At 38.1% G+C, this 20,714-nt stretch overlaps 1 long non-coding RNA gene across 1 annotated transcript; it reads left to right on the top strand.

Annotated features, from left to right (window-relative positions):
* The first annotated feature begins 1,543 nt into the window (after positions 1–1,543).
* LOC145430884 (uncharacterized) lies at positions 1,544–2,518 on the top strand. Its single transcript, XR_013911207.1, has 2 exons — positions 1,544–1,715; positions 2,272–2,518. It is a non-coding gene; the product is annotated as an uncharacterized LOC145430884 (long non-coding RNA).
* Positions 2,519–20,714: the final 18,196 nt, after the last annotated feature.

The raw sequence follows: 20,714 nt of genomic DNA, 5'->3' as shown, positions 1-20,714 counted from the left end.
TGCACCTTATGTACATTTTGTAGTATTCATTCCACCTCATTCATTTCTGTATTTTATGTATAGTTTAGATTCGTTATTTATAGTTGGTTTACACAGCTTTGTGTATGTATGTGTAATGTGTATATATAGACGTGTATGTGTGTGTGTGTGTGTGTGTGTGTGTGTGTGTGTGTGTGTGTGTGTGTGTGTGTGTGTGTGTGTGTGTGAGATTTACATTGCTGTGCTTGAGAGCCACCATCTACCGGAACCAAATTCCCTGTATGTGTCTGCACATATACTTGGCCAATAAACACGATTCTGATTCTGATCAAAGATGAGTGGTGTGAATGTGTGTGTGTGTGTGTGTGTGTATAAAATAATGAATAAGAGAAATACTGACATTGTAGTTGAGATATTGTAAATGCTTTTTACAGTACTGTAATTTTATTAATATCTCTAATATTTCTCTGATTTTCATTTACAGTGAAATTATTGTAAAAACTTTTTTATAGTAACTTACTGGCCTCCAGCTGCCAGTAAGTTGTGATGTCCCATACTGTAGACAACATGGGAAATTATGGCACACCAAACTTTAACCAAATGGAAAATTGACAGCAACTGAACAAGGCAACAAAGAAACAAACAGAAACAACAACAGGCATTGATTGCATTGATTTATGTTACCAGTGCACCCACAACCAGTGTTGGTCAAGTTACTTGAAAAAAGTCATCAGTAACTAATTACTGATTACTTCCCCCCAAAAGTAATCCCGTTACTTTACTGATTACTTATTTTCAAAAGTAATTAATTACTTAGTTATTTAGTTACTTTTTAAAAACACTATTTACAACCTGAACAGGTGATAAAGTGATAGATCTTTCAGCCTAATTTCAGCCTAATTCTACTTTTTCTACATAATCCATCATACAAAATGTAATCAAATGGAAAAGTCCCTTTTTAAAACTTGTTTTATCAGTTTTAATCTTTTAACTTTATGCATCAAGCAAAAATGAACTTATATGCAACATTCACTGACTGGAAGAAATTTGTTTAATATTTAAACCTATTTTCTGCACATTCCAGCACATAAAATATATATATTTTTTGTGTTAACACTCACTCTTTCAAATAGATGCAGAAAATAAATAAAGTCAAAGACTCAGCGGCCCTTTTTCTCTATTTTCACCTGTAAAGCAGGAGTGGGACAGGCGGAGGTTTACCCTGGTGCAGGTGTGACGCAGCAGTCAGTGGAAGAATATGGGCAGAAATCTGTGCCATCAGAAACTGAATTTGAATAAGTTCAATTTGAATTTGAATTGCTCAGATTGAATCTGAATTGTAACTTGAATAAATGCTTTTGAAAACTGAATTTGAATTAGTCTAATTTGAAATTGAATTTATGGTTTGAAAATGATCATCACTAAATTGAAATTGAATTTATATTTTGAAAATGAATTGATTTGCTTTGAAACTGCATTTTATCCTTTAAAAATTCAGCTCTCGAATAATTTCAGTTTCACTTCTCACCATTCAGTTTCAGTTCTACAATTCAATTTCAGTTCCAAAATTCAGTTTTTTGGAACTTACATCCAGTTCCGGTTCAAGCGCAGATTAATAGAACTACGTTTTACTAGCGGACCGAAAGTGTTACCGACGGGAATCTACAGCGTCTTGAGCTGAATTAAGACTTCAGAAGTCATTCGTCATGTCGAATGACCAGCGGATAAACTCTCAGGTTGGTAATAAATGTATTACATGTATAAGAACAAGCGTCATGTTAACAAAAGATAGCCGTAAGGTAACTGTTATGCTTATTGTAGCTGCTAGCTAAAAACGCTAATTTAGCGTAGTTTGCCCTGAATTCAGCTTTGACAACAAATATGATCGACTGTTTCTAGTAGAATTCCAAAGTTGTCATCTTGTACCCTCTCAGAGTGCCCCTCTGTATGCTTGCAGAGACCCCTACAGTAGGGAAACATGCAAAACGGTGTCCAAACCTTTGTGTTTTAGCTTTATTTATGTCTTACACAGCATCCCAACTCTTTAGCTAACTTAATAACTTTAGCTAAAGTGAATAGTTAGTCTAATTCATTAGTGCAGCATTACTGGATCATCTCTGTTTGAAGTGATATAATATGATATACAACTATCACTGTGTTTAACTACCATAATAATTCTTAGGGTACTGAGTGCATGCTTAATTAGATATATTTTTTAAACATGCTGCTCCATTACTATGTTTGACAGGCTGAAGTTGTCGGGTCACCTCCTAAATCGACCATCTTTTACAGGTGTTTTGTGCCAGAAATGGAGTGTCCACTGAAGACTGAAGATACTGAATCTCTACGCCTTGCCATTGATCCCTATTGTGCCTTCATCTAGACAAGAGACATTAACTTAACCACTCTCATATGCTCTGTACCTACATCACATTCCCTGACAGTCGTAGCTTGGCTCATCTGAGGGTGAAATTATAAGAATGTGTTATTTTGCAAAGTGCTCTCTAGTGTTCCTAAATAAAATATGGCATTGAGGTCATTTCTTTTGAATTAATCCCTTCTTCTGAAATATAAGAACCTCTTCTGGTTTTAATGGCACTTTGGATTTCCTGACTTTCTGTTCCACTTCCAAACCCAAATAGATGCTGACAAGCTGACACAGTAACATGGAAGAGGGAAAGACGTTGGAAAGGACTACTACAAATAAACCTAATGCCTAACCATGAAAAGTGTAAAATAAGAACAACAATAATAATAATAATAAAGATAAAAGATGAAGTAACAAGTTTTTAGTTTATTCCAAATGATCATCCAGATGTCTGTGACATGTGATGACAAACACCATAATGGAAGGCCTTAGTCATCACATGCTTAAACTCATATATTTTTGCATATGCTGAACAGGCAGTCAGACATGCTGTAACTGTGGGTAGAAAACAGCATGAACACCATACGGCAGGGGTCTCAAACTCCAGTCCTCGAGGGCATGGAAAAGTTGCATGACTCCAGTCCACCCTTGAGGACTGGAGTTTGAGACCCCTGTCATATGGAATATGACAGGTGTGGTTGAACTGCATGAAGACTCTGAAGCTTCTCTTTTCTTCTGGCAGGACAGGAATGTGGCCTTGTCCTGTGAGCCACAGTAAGGATGTACTTAGAGTAGAACTGGACTGTCACCGGCCTCAGGCTCTTCACCCTTTTCAAAGACAAAGCAGTCATTTAGATAAAATATTAGATATTGTTTACCTGTAAATGCACAAAGTAAATTTAGAAATGTAATTATTGTCAAGAGTGAACAAGCACTGATAGTGTAATCTACAGCTGTGGCCAAACGTTTAGAGAATGAGAAGTGTTGTTTGCTTATTTACAAAGTTTGCTGTTTCAGTGATAGTTGTATATCATATTATATCACTTCAAACAGAGGTGATCCAGTAATGCTGCACTAATGAATTAGACTAACTATTCACTTTAGCTAAAGTTATTAAGTCAGCTAAAGAGTTGGGATGCTGTGTAAGACATAAATAAAGCTAAAACACAAAGGTTTGGACACCGTTTTGCATGTTTCCCTACTGTAGGGGTCTCTGCAAGCATACAGCTCAAGACGCTGTAGATTCCCGTCGGTAACACTTTCGGTCCGCTAGTAAAACGTAGTTCTATTAATCTGCGCTTGAACCGGAACCGGATGTAAGTTCCAAAAAACTGAATTTTGGAACTGAAATTGAATTGTAGAACTGAAACTGAATGGTGAGAAGTGAAACTGAAATTATTCGAGAGCTGAATTTTTAAAGGATAAAATGCAGTTCATTTTCAAAATATAAATTCAATTTCAATTTAGTGATGATCATTTTCAAACCATAAATTCAATTTCAAATTAGACTAATTCAAATTCAGTTTTCAAAAGCATTTATTCAAGTTACAATTCAGATTCAATCTGAGCAATTCAAATTCAAATTGAACTTATTCAAATTCAGTTTCTGATGGCACAGATTTCTGCCCATAGAAGAATCCGCGAGTTTCTCTGTGAATTTCCCATTACGTGGTAGCTACTCGGTGCTTGCTTGGAAGTTTAGGGGTTTTTTTTCGCTGTAAAAAGAAGTTTTCTTTCCACACACAACGGACACTAATGTTTTTGTCACTTTTTACGGAATCAAACTCAAGGTAAGGTCAGTACTTCCACGCTTTAAACGCTGCACGCTCATACTCTCTCCTGCACTCGATATGTTATCCATTGTTGATATGCACACAGCTGTTGTCACAAACGTCGCACTCGCTTACGTCACCGTCATGAGACATTCTCGCAAAAAATCACGGTTTTAGTAACGCCGTGTTCCTACGGGAAAGTAACAGTAATCTAATTACCGTTTTTGCAATACTAATCCCTTACTTTACTCGTTACTTGAAAAAAGTAATCGGATTACAGTAAGGCGCCCATCTCTGCCCACAACATACCTGCGGCCCCCGATGTGACCCAACACAGGCCAGACGCCCATCCAGATTCTGGTCTGGATCTGTCCAGTGCAACTGCCCCCACCTATTATTATTTTTTTATTTTCTGCTAAATTTCAACAACTCAGTACTCAATTGTACTATAAACGGTTCTATACAATGTTTCCATACACCTCTGTATAACTCACTTTACTATCAGTAACTAAACTTACAAACCTGCAGGTGAACGGGGTTTTTCTGCTTTAACATTTATATGTGATATGCCCAACCGGTCGCAGCAGATGGCCCCGGCCCTCCTTGAGCCTGGTTCTGGTGGAGGTTTCTTCCTGTTAAAAGGGAGTTTTTCCTTCCTACTGTCGCCAAGGTGCTTGCTCATAGGGGGTCATATGATTGTTGGGTTTTTCTCTGTATCTGTTATTATAGAGTATACTGTACAATATAAAGTGCCTTGAGGCGACTTTTGTTGTGATTTGGCGCTGTATAAATAAAATTGAATTGAATTGAACTTGAAGTGCTGAGATTTTTTTCTGTATTCTCTGTTTTATTCTAGGGTTCTTACCTTATAATATAAAGCGCCTTGAGGCAACAGTTGTTGTGATTTGGTGCTGTATAAATAAAACTGAATCGAATTGAAATAGTTGAAAATTCCACATGACAGGGAAAGTGTTGTTTTCCCATAAATAAATACTTTAACGTATTAGTAACTTTTTTTAATTGACCAGTGTTTCCCTAAAATGTTCAGCGGATGTCGGAAAATAACAGCGGTGAGGTGTAAGTCACCACACGTACAACACAAATCTTATCCTAATGTTCTCTTGTTGTGAGAGGCATAATTGACTTTTTTTTTAAAGCACATACTTTTTGATGTGTGTCAGAATGATTTTAATGCCAAGACGTGGGAGAACAATGTAACACCTGCTTAGTATAGTAGGGTTAAACTTATAGACTAGATTCGAGAGGAGTAAAATAAATTTGAGAGAATTGAGTGTTGAACAGCCGGCAGATTTATTACAATGTTACAGTGGTGCAATAACCCAATGTAAACAGCATAGAAAATTAACAGAAGATCAACAGAGAAGAGCGCTCTTTTGAAAATAACAACAAAATAAAATAAAATAAGTAGTCTCTTTAGACCTGACTCTTGATGACCAGAGAAACAATCCGTATCAAGTAAGCAGTTTTTGCTCTTGCTTATCTGAAATCCTGCGATTCAAAGTAATTCAGACTGTAGCTCTACTCCTGCATCCAGAACAGCTGGCCACACTGCTTTTGGATTCGCCAAGAGTTTTCACAGGGTCTGGCTCGCCATCCGTATCCAGAACCACTTCAGATCCAGGATCACAAAAAACCAGTCTGCACATACAGTACAGAGCAATAAACAAAATAGTTCTTAACAGTTTTTCTAAATAAAATGAAATCTCATAAAGTTTTCAAAATCAAGTACACTGTTGTTTTAACATTGTTCTGTCTCTATGAATTCCATTTGTATTGCTTTACAGCATTACAATCAATTGTATTTATATACCCCTTTTTAAGGCATATGTAATCACATCATGAAATGTTTGTAACGTAACTAGTTTTAAATAACTTATTTACATGTATTAACCTATAACTGAAATGACAAAGTGCAGAAAAGGCACTGGACAACATTTATGGCTAAAAGAAAAGTGCATCCTGCATTAGTTTTGCGCATTTGTGAAGATGCCCAATCAAATAGACAATAAAATAAAATACGACATTCCATTTCACACACAATTCAAGTACTCCGACTGGTTTTAGCTTTTTTTAGACAATACAGAATTCGCACTGTTGCAGTGTTTACCACATGTAAAATTAGCATAAGTTTTCCTGCTAACTTATCATCTCTAGTAACTCACCGGAATTCCCAAGAAACAATTACACGCTCTGCCTGGTTTTGGTCGAGAGTAAAACACATAAAGGCCTCTGAAAAGTACATAACTTTAAGTTAGAGACTGTTGAAAATACTTTATAATACTTATTTTATACCGAAAGACTCACTGTGTAGCTTGTTAATTGCTCTCGGGTGTCTTGCTCCGTTTTGCCTAGCTTAATGCAGCAACGTGCTTTTGTTGCATTCACTGAACTACTGAAAATCAAAGTGTGTTCAAGGGGTGTCGGAAATAATAATACCAGGTAAAAACAAGAAAATACTAGTAACCATGTCCATAGGGGTTACACCAATACAACATTTTTATATTCTGATTGCAAGGGATTAGAGTTAGGGTTAGGATCATAAGCGATAGTGACTGCACGTTACTTCATTTGAATTTAGATTTGTCAACTTAAGTTTGGGAACTTTGTCTCTCTGTTATCCATGTGATGACCTTTCCACGCAGCAACCCACCTCTTCCAATAGGATAGGCTCCAGCCACCCTGTAATAAATAACCTATAGATTAACATTTAACCCAAGCAAATGGATGGGTAGGATTAAGTAGTTCAGGTCAATTTCAGCAGTCCAACATCTTATACGCAAGACATTTTTCCTCCAGCTTTTACACATATAATCAATTCTTTTAATGAAGATTCATAGTCTGAAGCAGCAAACCCACTTCATATCATTCATTTTAGCTCTCCTTCAGATCAATAACGTCGTTTCCACCGGACAGATATTCTTGGTTTCAGTGTGGCACAGAAATGCATAAAACACCTCTGCATAACAGTTCAGCAAAGGTTTGGTTTGAGATGAAGTGAAAGGAGAAGGTGGAGTACTCACACGCACAGCCAGTGACTGAGCATTATTTTAAAACACTATGCTGATCCTTTCAGCAGCACAGCTGGAGTCCAAGTTAGAAGGAGAGATAGAGCTTAGTTCTCAGGTTCAGGTTATTTTAAGACATAAGAGACCTCATTTTCAAAGGAATGGTAAAATGAGAGGAAACAGGTTGGGTCCTGAATAGAAGATAATTAGTTATTCTTTGCAACAGTAATTATCCTTGTTGTTTTTGACAGAAGTAGCAGTAAGGGCTTGTCTTGCTTTGCCTCCAACTACTTGCAGATGTGTATCTCTTCTCATTTTATTCATGAGAACATCCGAGTTTCTGGCTCTTCTGAGTCTTGCCATATTTCATTATATCATTATTCAGGGAACAGTGGTAAACACACTACAGCATGAATGATGATAAAATATCTGCTGAGGAGTTAAGTCATTTTACACATGTTATGTTATTAGGAAATGTACACTCGCAATGAAAACAGTTAAAAACCCAAATGGTAAGTTAATCTTTTTAAACACTTGGAGACAGCTTGTGGACTAAAGATCAGTATCAATCAAAAAAAGCTGCCCATATCATTTAGCTCATTCATACTTTGATTCATCTTCACAGGTCTGCATGAAGGATGTCATAAACAGAAAGCAATTTTGAGACTGGCTCTCAGGAGAAGTTCAAAATTCTAGTCTGAGCCTGCCAGAGACACCTATCAAATCTGTGAGGATGACTGGGAATTGAAGGCATGAATTGAATGCCTGGCAGACCCCGTTTAAATCTCTTCCTGTAAATATAGATTGAGCTGGCTGATGTACTGGATTTGCTAAAGAAAACAATTACAGATAAAAGAAAAACAGAATATTGTCCAAGCAGATGCATTATAGATTCTAAAGGGCATGTTTCACAATTGTGTGCAGAGATATAAGTTCACTTTTATTAGTTTATATTCGTTTTATTTTTCAGGGGCAGTTTTATATGTTGGCTGTGACATTGGAAAAGGAACCCCTCGCTGTGTTAGAAATTGCAGCTCCTGGAGTGAACTCTTCGGGCAGTGTTAAAATACTCAGATCCTGGTGCAAAAGATGGCTTTAGTCTCTAAATCCAATTTGTCTCTTCATAACAGCTGTATGATGGCTGATTGTGACTGCTTAATGCTTGGGGCGACCGTGGCTCAGGGGGTTGGGAATCGCATCTGTAACCGGAAGGTTGCCGGTTCGATCCCCGGGCTCTCTGTCCTGGTCGTTGTGTCCTTGGGCAAGACACTTTACCCTACTTGCCTACTGGTGTTGGCCAGAAGGGCCGATGGCGCGATATGGCAGCCTCGCTTCTGTCAGTCTGCCCCAGGGCAGCTGTGGCTACAACTGTAGCTGCCTCCACCAGTGTGTGAATGTGAGAGTGAATGAATAGTGGTATTGTAAAGTGCTTTGAGTGCCTTGAAAAGCGCTATATAAATCCAACCCATTATTATAAAAGTACAGACTTTCTTTACAGATACCTGGGTTAAAAAATACTCCAGTAAAAGTTGAAGTACTTGAACTTTTTTACTCTAGTAAAAGTGAAAAAGTACTGGCTCTGAAATGTACTTAAAGTAAGAAAGTAAAAAACAGCTCCTTGAAGGACAGTTCTACTAAAAAACTTTGCACATAGGTAACTGAACCTTGTGCTACATTAATATAACGTCTAAATAATATCAGTACATAAAATACAAAAGTCATTCAAATCTAAATTCTAGTTTTAATGAACAGACTTAGATCGACTCACACTTGACACAAGCAGTGAAAAATAATTGAAAATAACTATTTTCTCTTGCCTACATTGTCGATGGTGACTTTATCTCCACACCTAAACATTAAAAGAAGTTAAGTCAAGGGTTACAGTGGGATTCAGCAGGAGGGGGAAACCAAAGATCTGTGTAATGGCTCAGCACAGGAAAAAAGAATCACAACTCACAATCATTTCTAATATGAGTTTTGCGTGATCAGTGGACCTGCTGCTCGTTGTGGAATTACACAACTAAATTCAACAAATTCTCAGCAGCGTTACGGCTGTCATGGCTTACGTTCCTCGACACTGACACTTCAGTGAAGTTAGCTAAGCATGATCAGTTTTCATTTCAACTCTACTACACTTGATGTAACCTAAACCTGACCATGAGCACTGTGCATCAGTCCAACACAGTGCTTTACTGTGAATTCACTACATTAATGCAAACTAACCTGCTTATCTTGCACATACGTACCCAGTATTTTCATACAACATTTGAATAACACAAAGTTAATATACTTGATTTATTTTGCAGGACCCTTCACAAAATGAAAAATAGCAAAACACATCATACAAATGACATCGCATGTAAGCTTTAAATTTGCAGTTCATCAAGCCCCTCTGAGCAGTTCTTCCTTTTAAATGTCTCTTCTTCCTCTCCTGTCTTGTCTGTCTTCCTACATCTTTCTCACACTCTTTTCTCTCTCTGTGAAATACAACATCTGGACATTTAGCAACACACTGTGCGACAAACTGTACACACAAATAGTTTGCGTGTTTGCTGATGTTGTTGAGTTGATAGAAATGTTGAATTTGAAATTACCTGCCACTTAAAAAAAACCCCATCACTCCTACACAAACAACACAAACGCTAAAAATGATACCCTTGAACCAAAAGTAAAAAATCCTTTTAGAAAATGTAAGAAGTAGAAAGTACAAATATTAGTTTAAAAATGTTAAGACTAAAAGTAAAGAGTTGTCAGAAACATAAATACTCAAAAAAAGTTAAGATACCTGAAAACTTGAGTTAAGTACAAAGTATTTGTACTTTTTCACTTTCCACCTCTGCTTGTTGCAGAATTTGTAGCTATTGGGCAGCATTCTTGGTACTGGAAGCCTTTCCGATTCCTTACAACACTTTTCTCATGAGTTTTATGCATATTGAGGTGACTGTTGCTGTGATTTAAATAAAATGGAATTGAATTGAATTTCAAGTTCAAGTTACTTAAGTACAATATATAAATTTGTTAGTCAAAAAGTCTGTTGGTACTCAGATCATGTTTTTTTTTTTAAAGCTAAAATGGAAACTCTTGCTGGAGGTTTCACGTCAGGACTAACAAATGGTTAATGCCATTGTGGCTATATCCATCCAATGAATACATTAGAAATGGGAGCAAACAGAACAACTGGAAATGAACAGCAAAGTGCTCCAGAAGCTTTTAGCCAACCATGTCTTTACTGCCTGAAGGATATCGTGTGTTTGTTGCTTTTGGAATACCTACATACTCTAACAGAAAAAAACATCCTTCACAGGGCTGAGTGCTTTTATTCCTTTTCACTTCATAACCTGAGCCGAGTACAGGACACTTCCCCTGTGGTGTGGCTGCCATGGCCACCTGGGATCTCTGCGCATATGGTTAGAGGCCTTACAGAGGCTTTTTTTAAATGTGGCACTGAATTTGTTCAGGTCCCCTGTCTTTATTTCCTCTGAGACCTTCTCCTTTTTTATGACTAAATCTGTAGAATGTCAGGAGAACAACAACAACCTAGCAAAGAAGAAAAGCCTCTCTTTCCTTCTTACTTTCTTAAAAATTAAAATCAACTTTCTCTCTATATATATATCAAGGGCGTAGATTTGGTTTTGGCATTGGTGGGGACGGATGATTCAGCCTCCGAACCCTGCCCTGTTTCTTTTTTTTTCTTTTTGTCTTTGCTTCTTGATTAAAAAAAAAAAAAAGGAGAAACATACTTGCTTACATATGCTATTCTACATGCTTTTAAACCATTTAAAATTACAATTCATAGTTTTATATGTGAATTATATAATGTTATATTACTATTAAACAAATGACTAAGTATTTTAGACTTTAGTTTACTTCAGCCATATTCCATATAAATCAGGTATCATACAAAAATAAAAATAGCTTCAAATAAGTCATGACAATAAAACAATAAGACTTTAAGGACTTCTTCTTCTTCTTGTCCTTAGCAGGCGACCAGCGGCGGTGGTCTGCCGCGCAACCAGTACGCTGCTGTAGGTGCCGCAGGTTCTCTTTCTTGACCAACGATTATCTTCCACGCTTTTCGATCTAAGGCGATGGTTCTTGCCTGCTCGAGGTCAAGTCAAAGGGCCTTCAAATCATCCTGGATTTGTTTCATCCATGGACGCTTGGACGGTCCCAAGCCCGGCTGTGAAAGGAGGCGACCAGAACCGATTAATCGGGGAAACTTGACTCGAAACCAATGGAATCTTTAAGGACTTAACAACATTACTTCAGTTATACTGCACCAACATCTCTGATACATTAACACTAAGTATTAACTATTCTAAACATGAACTACTGTTACAGCAACAGACATGGACTACTGGTGTCCCACACTACAACCAATGTCCACTATGTGAAGGAGCCAAACACATGCCTGCTCCTCTCGTTAACTGAGATAAACTGCTGACATATTTGTTTTACATCTATTCTGTCCAGTCTGTCCTGGTGGACATGGCAACACGTTATTCATAGTTACATACAACTTTAGACTGATGTGGGCCAAAGCCTAAAATGATGTGCCCGGAGTTTGCTGTTCTCGTCGGCTCAAATATTTGAAGTTTACACAGCTACATTCTTGCCTGAAAATATGTTAAACGTTTATTTTGCGACCCAGAAACAGTAATAAGAGTAATACTAAAACTAAGTAGCTGCACTAGTAGTAGCCATTGTTGGAAACTGGAATTGGCTGGGCCAATCTGGGATATGGTTTTTCAATTTTGTTGTCCGGGTGGAAAAACGGGAGAAATTCGGGAGAATGGTGGCTCCGGGAGATTTTCGGGAGGGGCACTGAAATTCGGGATTCTCCTGGAAAAATCGGGAGGGTTGGCATGTATGGCCATGTATGACGGATACATTTCATGAGTGAACTTGACTTTAAGTGACTTACAGGTTTCTTTGAAAAATACTTTCTTATATCCAGGTTCTTCCTTTTTTGCTACCATCCTCCTCTCCTCCCTGCAGGTCCTCGCAGCGCAGGCTTGCTGCTGCTAAAATTAAACAGAGCTCCCTGAAAGGCACAGCCAATCACATTGGCCATGTTTGTCACATGAGGACTCCAGTAGAGAACGTAATTTAACTCTTTCTGCACCGCTGGGTGAATGAGACGTTGACAGATTGTTTTTTTCTTTCTATCGGTTGTTTTTCTTTACTCGAAGAGATCAAATTATTGGTGGGGACACGTCCCTTCCGTCTATGCCAAATCTACGCCCTTGATATATATACATATATATATATCAATAAGAGATGTGCAAAGCAGCAGGTATTTGTATCTGTATTTGTATTTGTTGAGGGGGAAAAGTATTTGTATTTGTATTCAAGTAAAATTCAAAATAGGTGTAAAAATCTTTTTTTTTTTGTGTTACACTCCTAATTAACGTTATAGTGTAAGTATTCTTTAATTATATCCATTATAGTAAGTATGGATATGCAATATTAGTTGATGTTTTTGCATAAATCCAGCAATGAACATGCAACAAGGAACATCATAGAAAAGAAAATAACAACAGCCATTGACTCATACATGGTTAAACCAACAACTTATAAAATGCCATTGTGAACATTATGAACCTCACCACCACCTGTCCTTAATGGAGGACACTGAACAGACAGCGAAACTGACTTGCAGTGGCAGAACATATTGCATATCACTTTGGTTTCATCTGCACTGACTGTAAAATGCTTCCACACAGAACTGGATCAAGTTGTTTTGGCTGGTGGAGGACCAAGAGGTGGCTCAGCAGCAGCAACACTCTTTTCCATTTGGTTGCCCAAATCCATGTGGGGAGTTTCAACTAAGTTAATGATTCATAGTCTGAGTCTAAGTTAATTCGACACAACTACGCAAGCATTGTTTTATCCTTTACACCAAACTTTAACGTTACTCTGTCAACAGACTATTGTCTAAATCCGCGGTCCCCAACCTTTTTTGCGGATCGGTCTTTAAGGTGTCGCGGATAAATACAACAAAATAAAACCAGTACTGGTGCCAAAAATATATATATATATATATATATTCATAACACACGGGAAAAGACACAGGGAAACTGAGGTAACGATAAAAGCAATAAATATTAACGATAAAAACGAATAAAAACCCTGAAAACCATAAATTTCACACCCGAACCTCATCACTCGTGGCCCGATACCAAACGACTCACGGACCGGTACCGGTCAATGGCCCGGGGGTTGGGACTGCTGGTCTAAATTACCGAGCTAAGAGAGCTACGTAAACAGAGCGAACATGAGAGCACTCGACTGCAGACGACAGTAATAATGCAGTGCAATGGAATAATCTCCCGATCTTCGCAAAAGTCATAAACTGCCTCTGGAACCCAGTTAAGGTACAAAAAAAATCTATTTAACAAAAATAGTGATGCAGTTTTTTCGCTCAGCCGAGCCTCTCTGTTGCTGTGTGCAGCAGCCCGTGTCAGTCACCTCTTCACACGTCACTCATCCGCTCATGCTCTGCGGTCTCATAAGGAAACTCAGCTTTTCATAGAAAGTTTTTCTTGTTCCCGAATACAAATATTTTTAAAAGTATTTGTTTGAAATAAGTATTCGTAAAAAACATGATATCCGTGGCTTTACGAATACATTATTCGGGTTCGGCTCCACCCCTAATATTTATATAATTCCCCTGAGGCCTGGGAGCTTGAGGGTCCTGCGCAGCATCTTAGCTGTTCCTCGGACTGCACTCGGACAGAGATCTACGATGTTGTTCCTGGGATCTTCTGGAGCCACTCGCCTAACTTGGGAGTCCCTGCACCCAGTGCTCCGATTACCACTGGGACCGCTGTTACCTTCACTCTCCACATCTTCTCGAGCTCTCCTCTGAGCCCTTGGTATTTCTCGAGCTTCTTGTGTTCCTTCGTCCTGATGTTGCTGTCATTCAGAATCACTACATCGATCACTATGGTCGTCTTCTTCTGTTTGTCCTCCACCACTATGGTTGGTCAGCCACCACCATTTTGTCCGTCTGTATCTGAAAGCCCCACAGGATCTTAGCTCGGGCATTCCCCACCATCCTCGGGGGCGTCTCCCATTTTGGCAGGGCTCGGGGGCTTCCAGGCCGTATTCGGCACAGATGTTTCTATATACTATGATGGCCACTTGGTTATGCAGTTATGTGCTGGATTGTCTCAGGGGCATCTTTATATATATATATATATATATGTATGTATGTAGATAGATAGATATGAGGTGAGGTTAGATGATGTTAAAGGCCACCTTTATGCTGATCCTTTCTAGGATTGCTGTGACAACAGTATATATGAACTCACTACTTTAAGTTATTCTGGCAGTGGAGATGGTGTCTAGAGCAGTGATCACATCTGTAAGCATGCCCCGTTGGGTTGGTAGCTTGTCATTGACAGCTCACTAGATGCATCCATGATTACAGGGGGCTGGGTATCACCTGGTTCAGTTACACTCCTTTCTTCTACCAAGGTTTGTCCACACTGTTCACTATTGTTCCTGTTGTGCTTTAGCATCTCAATCTGCAGCTTTAAAAGCAGCTGTCTTCTATTAGTATTGTTGCACTGAGCTAACAGGTGCTGTTAAGCGCTGAAATCTCCAACAACTGAAGAGTATAGTGAGCAGGTACAATGTGTTGGATGTGTATCAAACTTTGCAGATTGGAAAGGGTCCCTAAAGTCAAAAACACTGGCTTGTTTTCAGTACTTCTCATCACACTTAAAGAATATTGGACAGAATGAATAAGAGTATGATGAAGAGAAAATAGCATGTTCTCTCAGTTATTGTATTATTGTATAGTTATTGTAAACAACATCTCTATTTGAGTGGATTACGCTATTGTTCTCAGTATAGACAGTCTATCCGTTCATTGTGTGCATCAAAGGAAAGGCAGCCGGAGTTTGTTTATGTGCTGTCTCATCATCATTTTTATCACTGAAGCTCCTATATTCAAGTATCAGGGAGTGACATCACAAATAGTGTGAGAGTGCAGAAAAACAAATGACTGAATCTTGCACATGGCAGTCTGTCTTTGAAATAATTACCCCACCAGAAGGGCTATATTGAATTTAGGAAGCAAACGCTCCCTCAACCACACACTCTTTCTTCCACATCACAAAAGGAAAACTGCGACTTCAAACTGGCTGAATCATTTGCTGTGCTTTCCTTTTCATCATATTTAAAGCTTGCTTTCAAGAGACCACACGGTGAGCATGCAATTAATTTCATTTTTCAAGTGGCAATGAAAACACTTTCAAAATAAAATCTGGAAGTCACTGCCAGACACCCAAGCTGTGTCTGCTGTTTGAAGAATAAAAAGTAAATTCCGCTAAAGATGAATTCCTTTTAAAATTCATTTCAGTTTTATTTTCTTTTTAATCACTAAGGCCTTTGTTTTGATTTGTGCATCAAATAGGTTAAAACTGCTCTTAATAATGTTGACGCTGCAATCATTTTAGTTGACCAGCTTGAGCTGGCAAACGTGAACTGCAATGTACCTGCAGATTTGATGTTTCCTAGTAAACTAAAGGTTATCGGCCCCTGTTTCAATGGTGAGCAGGTGGAATTGTCAATAAAATGAGGCAGCACAGAAAGTTTTAGTGGAAAATCTGTGTTATACTTGTAGTAGGAATAGACACTCCAAAACAAGCAAACAAAAAAAAACTTACGCTACTAAGTCAGAAAATCAGTTTGGCTTCATTTGTAAGTAAAAATTACCGTAAGGTTTCATTTACAGCTGCTTTTTCACTGTATGGACAATTTTAGTTATGCAAAAACAAGCGTACAATTACAATTCATGACATGAGATTATGAAGACTGCATTACGTAACCAGTGTTATTTTTTTCTTCTCATTAGCTGTCAAACAAATGGTTGTCATATCATTGTGGTGAGTCATTTCAGACAATCACCAACTGCACTCTAGGCAGTGTGAGAGGGGCCTAAAGTAAGCAGCAGCCTGCTCCCTCCAAACAGAAGTCACTCCCCATAAACTCCCATGTCCAGCAGCATGTTTGTTTTTCTGTGAATGCTGCTGTGATTTGCAGCTATATAAATAAAATATAACAGAATGAACAATTTTGTGGTCTGACATTTTCTTTAAAACTGACATGCATGCCAACTATCCTTGGGCAAGATACTAAGATAGAGACACAAGTATGAATGTGTGTGAATGTTAGATAGAAGCACATAGGAAGGGAAAGACAGTGCTGGTGTGAATGAAGCGCCTAGGCACTATATAGGAACCATTCAGCACTTACAGTCCATCAGAGAAATGACTGCTTTTAATGAGTAAAATTGTTGCATTTTGCAGTCTGTTATGTAGCAAGTATCTGTGTCTGTTTTGTTTATGACTGTAGCTTGTAACCAAACTTGCTGGCATTTTTTGATAACTTCACCTTGTTATCTAAATATCGGCATTTTTTTCCTCACTAAAAATCATGGAAGCAGCCAAAATACAAATAGTCTATGTCTATGACCTCAATTCCATTACTTCATTTATTCACCCCATCCTTTGTTAAAAATGACTCAGCCCATCTGTTCACTAATAAGCCCCCCTAAGTCTCACAGTGTTGCAGTAATGTGGCATAACAGGAATATGTAAGAATTATTGATTAAATAAAATAAATAAAATCAAATAAAAAGGATTACATTACTATAAAGCAATGGCAAAGAATACTTTGTTAAACAATCACCCAGTGTAGTTTGCATTGTGGAGCAATGTATTTATCTATTTCTGAAACAAGTTGTAAATAAGCATTGTATCCATACTTCTTATGCAGTCTGTGCTATAAATTTTTGGGTTCAGCCCCTCTGTTTGACGAGGTGTCACTATATGGGGAGACCTCAACCAAGGTTAGTCGGACGAAGTCTTCAGGAATATCACTCCCTCTTTCTGCTGCTGGCATTGTGAGTTTTGGCTCTACAGCCACAAGCACAGCTTAGCTGTTTGTAGATAGAAAACTCTGTGTAAGATTAAAACTTATGCGACTATTATTTCTGCACAGGATCAAACCTGCTCTTATCATAAATTCCATTAAATCCTGATTGAAATTAATTGGAATTATCTATTAGCATCATGGCTCCCATGTAAAGGGACAGACACTAACCCCAGCTTAAATATTTTAAGGTATGTATTCTATTGTGTTCTAGTTTATACCTTGTTTTATTTTTCATTATTCTATTCTCTGGTTTTGCTTTAAGGTTATGTCTTCTTTTGTAATCCATAATTATTATATTTATTCCCTGTGTATGAGTTTTCCTGCCATCCTGTGATCCTTCTGTATATAATGTTCTGCTCAGCACATGCACAGCATATTTTGAGTCCCAATATCTTTGTGAAATATGCACTGAAATAAGCTTAACCTGTTACTCACAATTAAAAAAATGAAATGAATGTCAATCTGTCTTAAAGTGGTAGACTGTTTCAGTTAGCAAAGGCAAAGAGATGCTACAAATGTGAACTCTGGTGGAAAAAGTTGCAAGGTACGTTTAAAAAAAAATCACATCATGTTTGAAACATTAGTGAACAGAATTAAGTAACATTATAACTTTAAAAAAGGTTTTATGAGGGTCAAATAATTTTCTAAAAACAGATGATTTGGCCCTTTATGGTAAACCTGAAGCTCGTACACCGAAAACGCCTATTTACAAAAAAATAAAAACTCTTCTGAGCATTCATTGTTGTGTATAAGATACATTTAATGCTATTACATGGAACTGATGCTATAGTAATTTCACAAATAGTCGATCGAAGCCAAACCAAACAGTTTAAAGGTCATAGACAGATACAAGTTGCAATTCCAGGATGATCAATTTATAATTTCAATGAGATAAAAAGAAAATCTTATGAACAGTCATTACTAGTAACATAAAATTTGATCTTATGTCATCATATGCTTGAGGAAAAAATATGATAAATGTGCAGCTGCATTATTAAAGAAGGTAATTCTACTAACTGGCATATAATAATAAATTGACATATTACACACCTTGTAACCGTGCATGATTGATTGATTGAATGATAGTACTTTATTTATCCCGAGTGAAATATCTCACTTAGGGATTTTCTTTCTGCTTAACAAACAATAGATGGGCTATGAAACCTTTTGTGGGGCAAGGCCATGCAGTCTGATGCCTGGGGGAGGTGGAGCTATATGCTTTTTGGATATGCCTTCGACTTATGCATCTCAGACTACTGGGTTGTCTGTTAGAGACTGTTTCTTGTTCAATCGGGTATAAATATCTCATAAAAGGGTTTAATTGCAATTGTCCACAATTTCAACCAAGTCAAAATGCAAACATCTAACGCTCACCGACCATCATCCTTCTCTCAACAACACGTTGTTTCAGAAACAGCAATGCATCCCAAGACCCTCACAACCAATACCAGTTGTGTGTTAGCACAAGTACAGACATCTGCCCGTGTGACAGGCTGGAACGGTGCTACCTCTGTCCAAAGAGTGTGTAAAGGTGTGAATCTCAGAAATACAATATGTTTCTTGAATTAAATATACACCAGTGTCTAATGTGAGATTATTATATTATCTTATGCCACGTTAGACCTCTAATTAAAGATTGTGAAATCATTATGTAGTTTTAGTTTGCATTATTCTCCTGACTTAGAAGAAGGTGATAACTATTACACTTATTAAACGGATTTGTATTACATTAGACTGCTGATTTATTGTGAATGAATGATATTGTTTTATGATGCATTATACTGCTGAGATATAAGAAATACTGTTTTCAGAGAGTCATCACCTTATTTGTCTGATTAGAAAAGAACAGAACATACTGCACAGGAAGCCAAGGTCATAACTCAGGCTCACTGAGAGAGAAAGAATGTGAATGTTTAGGTTTTTATGACTAGGTGGAGGGCGGCTGAAGCTATAAGAATGTGAGGAACGCTCAGACACTCCCGCGCTCATCTCCCCTCCGGATGGTTTATGCTCATAAAGTGTTGAATTGTATGAAATAAAAGATTGTTGATTGAGCAATTATAAACCAAGTATTGTCCTTCCTTCCTTGTTTCTGCGTGTGAAATATGAACATGGTGACAGTGACGGTTAATGTCTGAATTGGGGGACACTAGTGCGAAGACGATATTTTAAGACCTAAGGTTGACGCCTAGTGGACCTGTGGAAATTGATTTTGTTCATGGTGTGGCAACCCCCCTGTCTGTGGATGCACAGGCAGGTCCAGCGGCGTCTGGTTAGCTGAGGTGGCGACTTGGGAATTGAGGACCCTGCATTAGCTACAGAATAACACTGAAACCGCTGTGTAATCACGGGTTTACATTTATTCTGGAATAGAACAAGAGAATATTTTGAGTTCTATATTAGTTAAAAAGGTTGAATTACTCGCTTCAGTGGTAGAAATTGTTGATTGCTTTGTGCCTGTCCCCTGACGAGTGTGTAAAATTAAATAAGAAAGAGAGAAAGAGGGTAATTTGGAGCCACATAGAGATAGACAGGCTTAATTGGGTGACATTCTCTGTGGTGTAAAGAAAAAAGAGGAGTCAAAGCAGTAAGAGGTGAGTAGTGGTGTGAAATCTGTTGGGTTTTAAATTTGATGTAGAGAAAGGAGAAATAAAGCGAGAGTGGAGAATTATGGAGAAGCAGAGAGAGGAATGTGTTGTGAGACTGGCGTTTGCGCTGTAAAGCTGGGCGTGTTGCCTGCTTGTGTATTTAACAGTGATGAAAATGATATTAAATAAATCTCTTAGTGTGTTAATACAGGTGGCTACGGACCTGGACCAACCGCCCACCACACGCACAGCGGCCAGAGCAAAATGAAAGTAATGGGAACCACACCCAGCAAGAATCAGCAGCTGTGCAACCGACAGCAGCGAGGAGAGAAGTAGAGGAGAAATTAATAGAAGCTGTAACACGTAAAATTGGGTTGAAATTTGGGGCCAACGGACTTGTGGAGGTTGGGAAGGCGTCCGGAGCATCGCAACAAAAGGTGAAACAAAAACACACACAATCAGAGAAATGTGAGAGACAGGCTCCTTTTAAGGAAGCGCCTTGTTTGAAGGCAGAGAGAAGCTTTGCTGGATTTGCAGCTTCACTCAACAGACATAAAATTAACCCACCTACAAATTCACACACACGCAATGAAAAGCAGCTTACACTCATGAACACGTGAAGATTTTTCAGCAAGGTTAGAGCAGTGAAATTTAACATACACTAGTTGTTAAATGGTGAAGTTTATCCACTACTAACAAATAAACTCTCTGGGTTGCAGGACAACAACTTAATTTCAAAGAAAAAGAAAATAAAGAGACTGGTATGACCAACCAGTGAGGAAACAACAAATTCAGTGGTTAAGATTTGTCAGATTGTGAGATGCTTTCTGATGATTGATCAACACAAGTAACTTACTGAAGGAAGGAAAATTCTCTTTTGTGAGTTTAAACATGATGTTAAGAATTTAAACCTGTACCTGTGTTGTCCTGTCAACTTGGTGGGTTATGAGTTGATTATATCATGAGAAAAAGAAAAGAAAGACAAAAGGGGGAGAGAAGGCTGACACAAGGCCTGGCCCGGTGTTTCTCCCCT

This window comes from Astatotilapia calliptera, chromosome 9, assembly GCF_964374335.1.
Source record: "Astatotilapia calliptera chromosome 9, fAstCal68.1, whole genome shotgun sequence".
Taxonomy (NCBI): domain Eukaryota; kingdom Metazoa; phylum Chordata; class Actinopteri; order Cichliformes; family Cichlidae; genus Astatotilapia; species Astatotilapia calliptera.
This window is presented reverse-complemented; position numbering and strand designations above follow the sequence as displayed.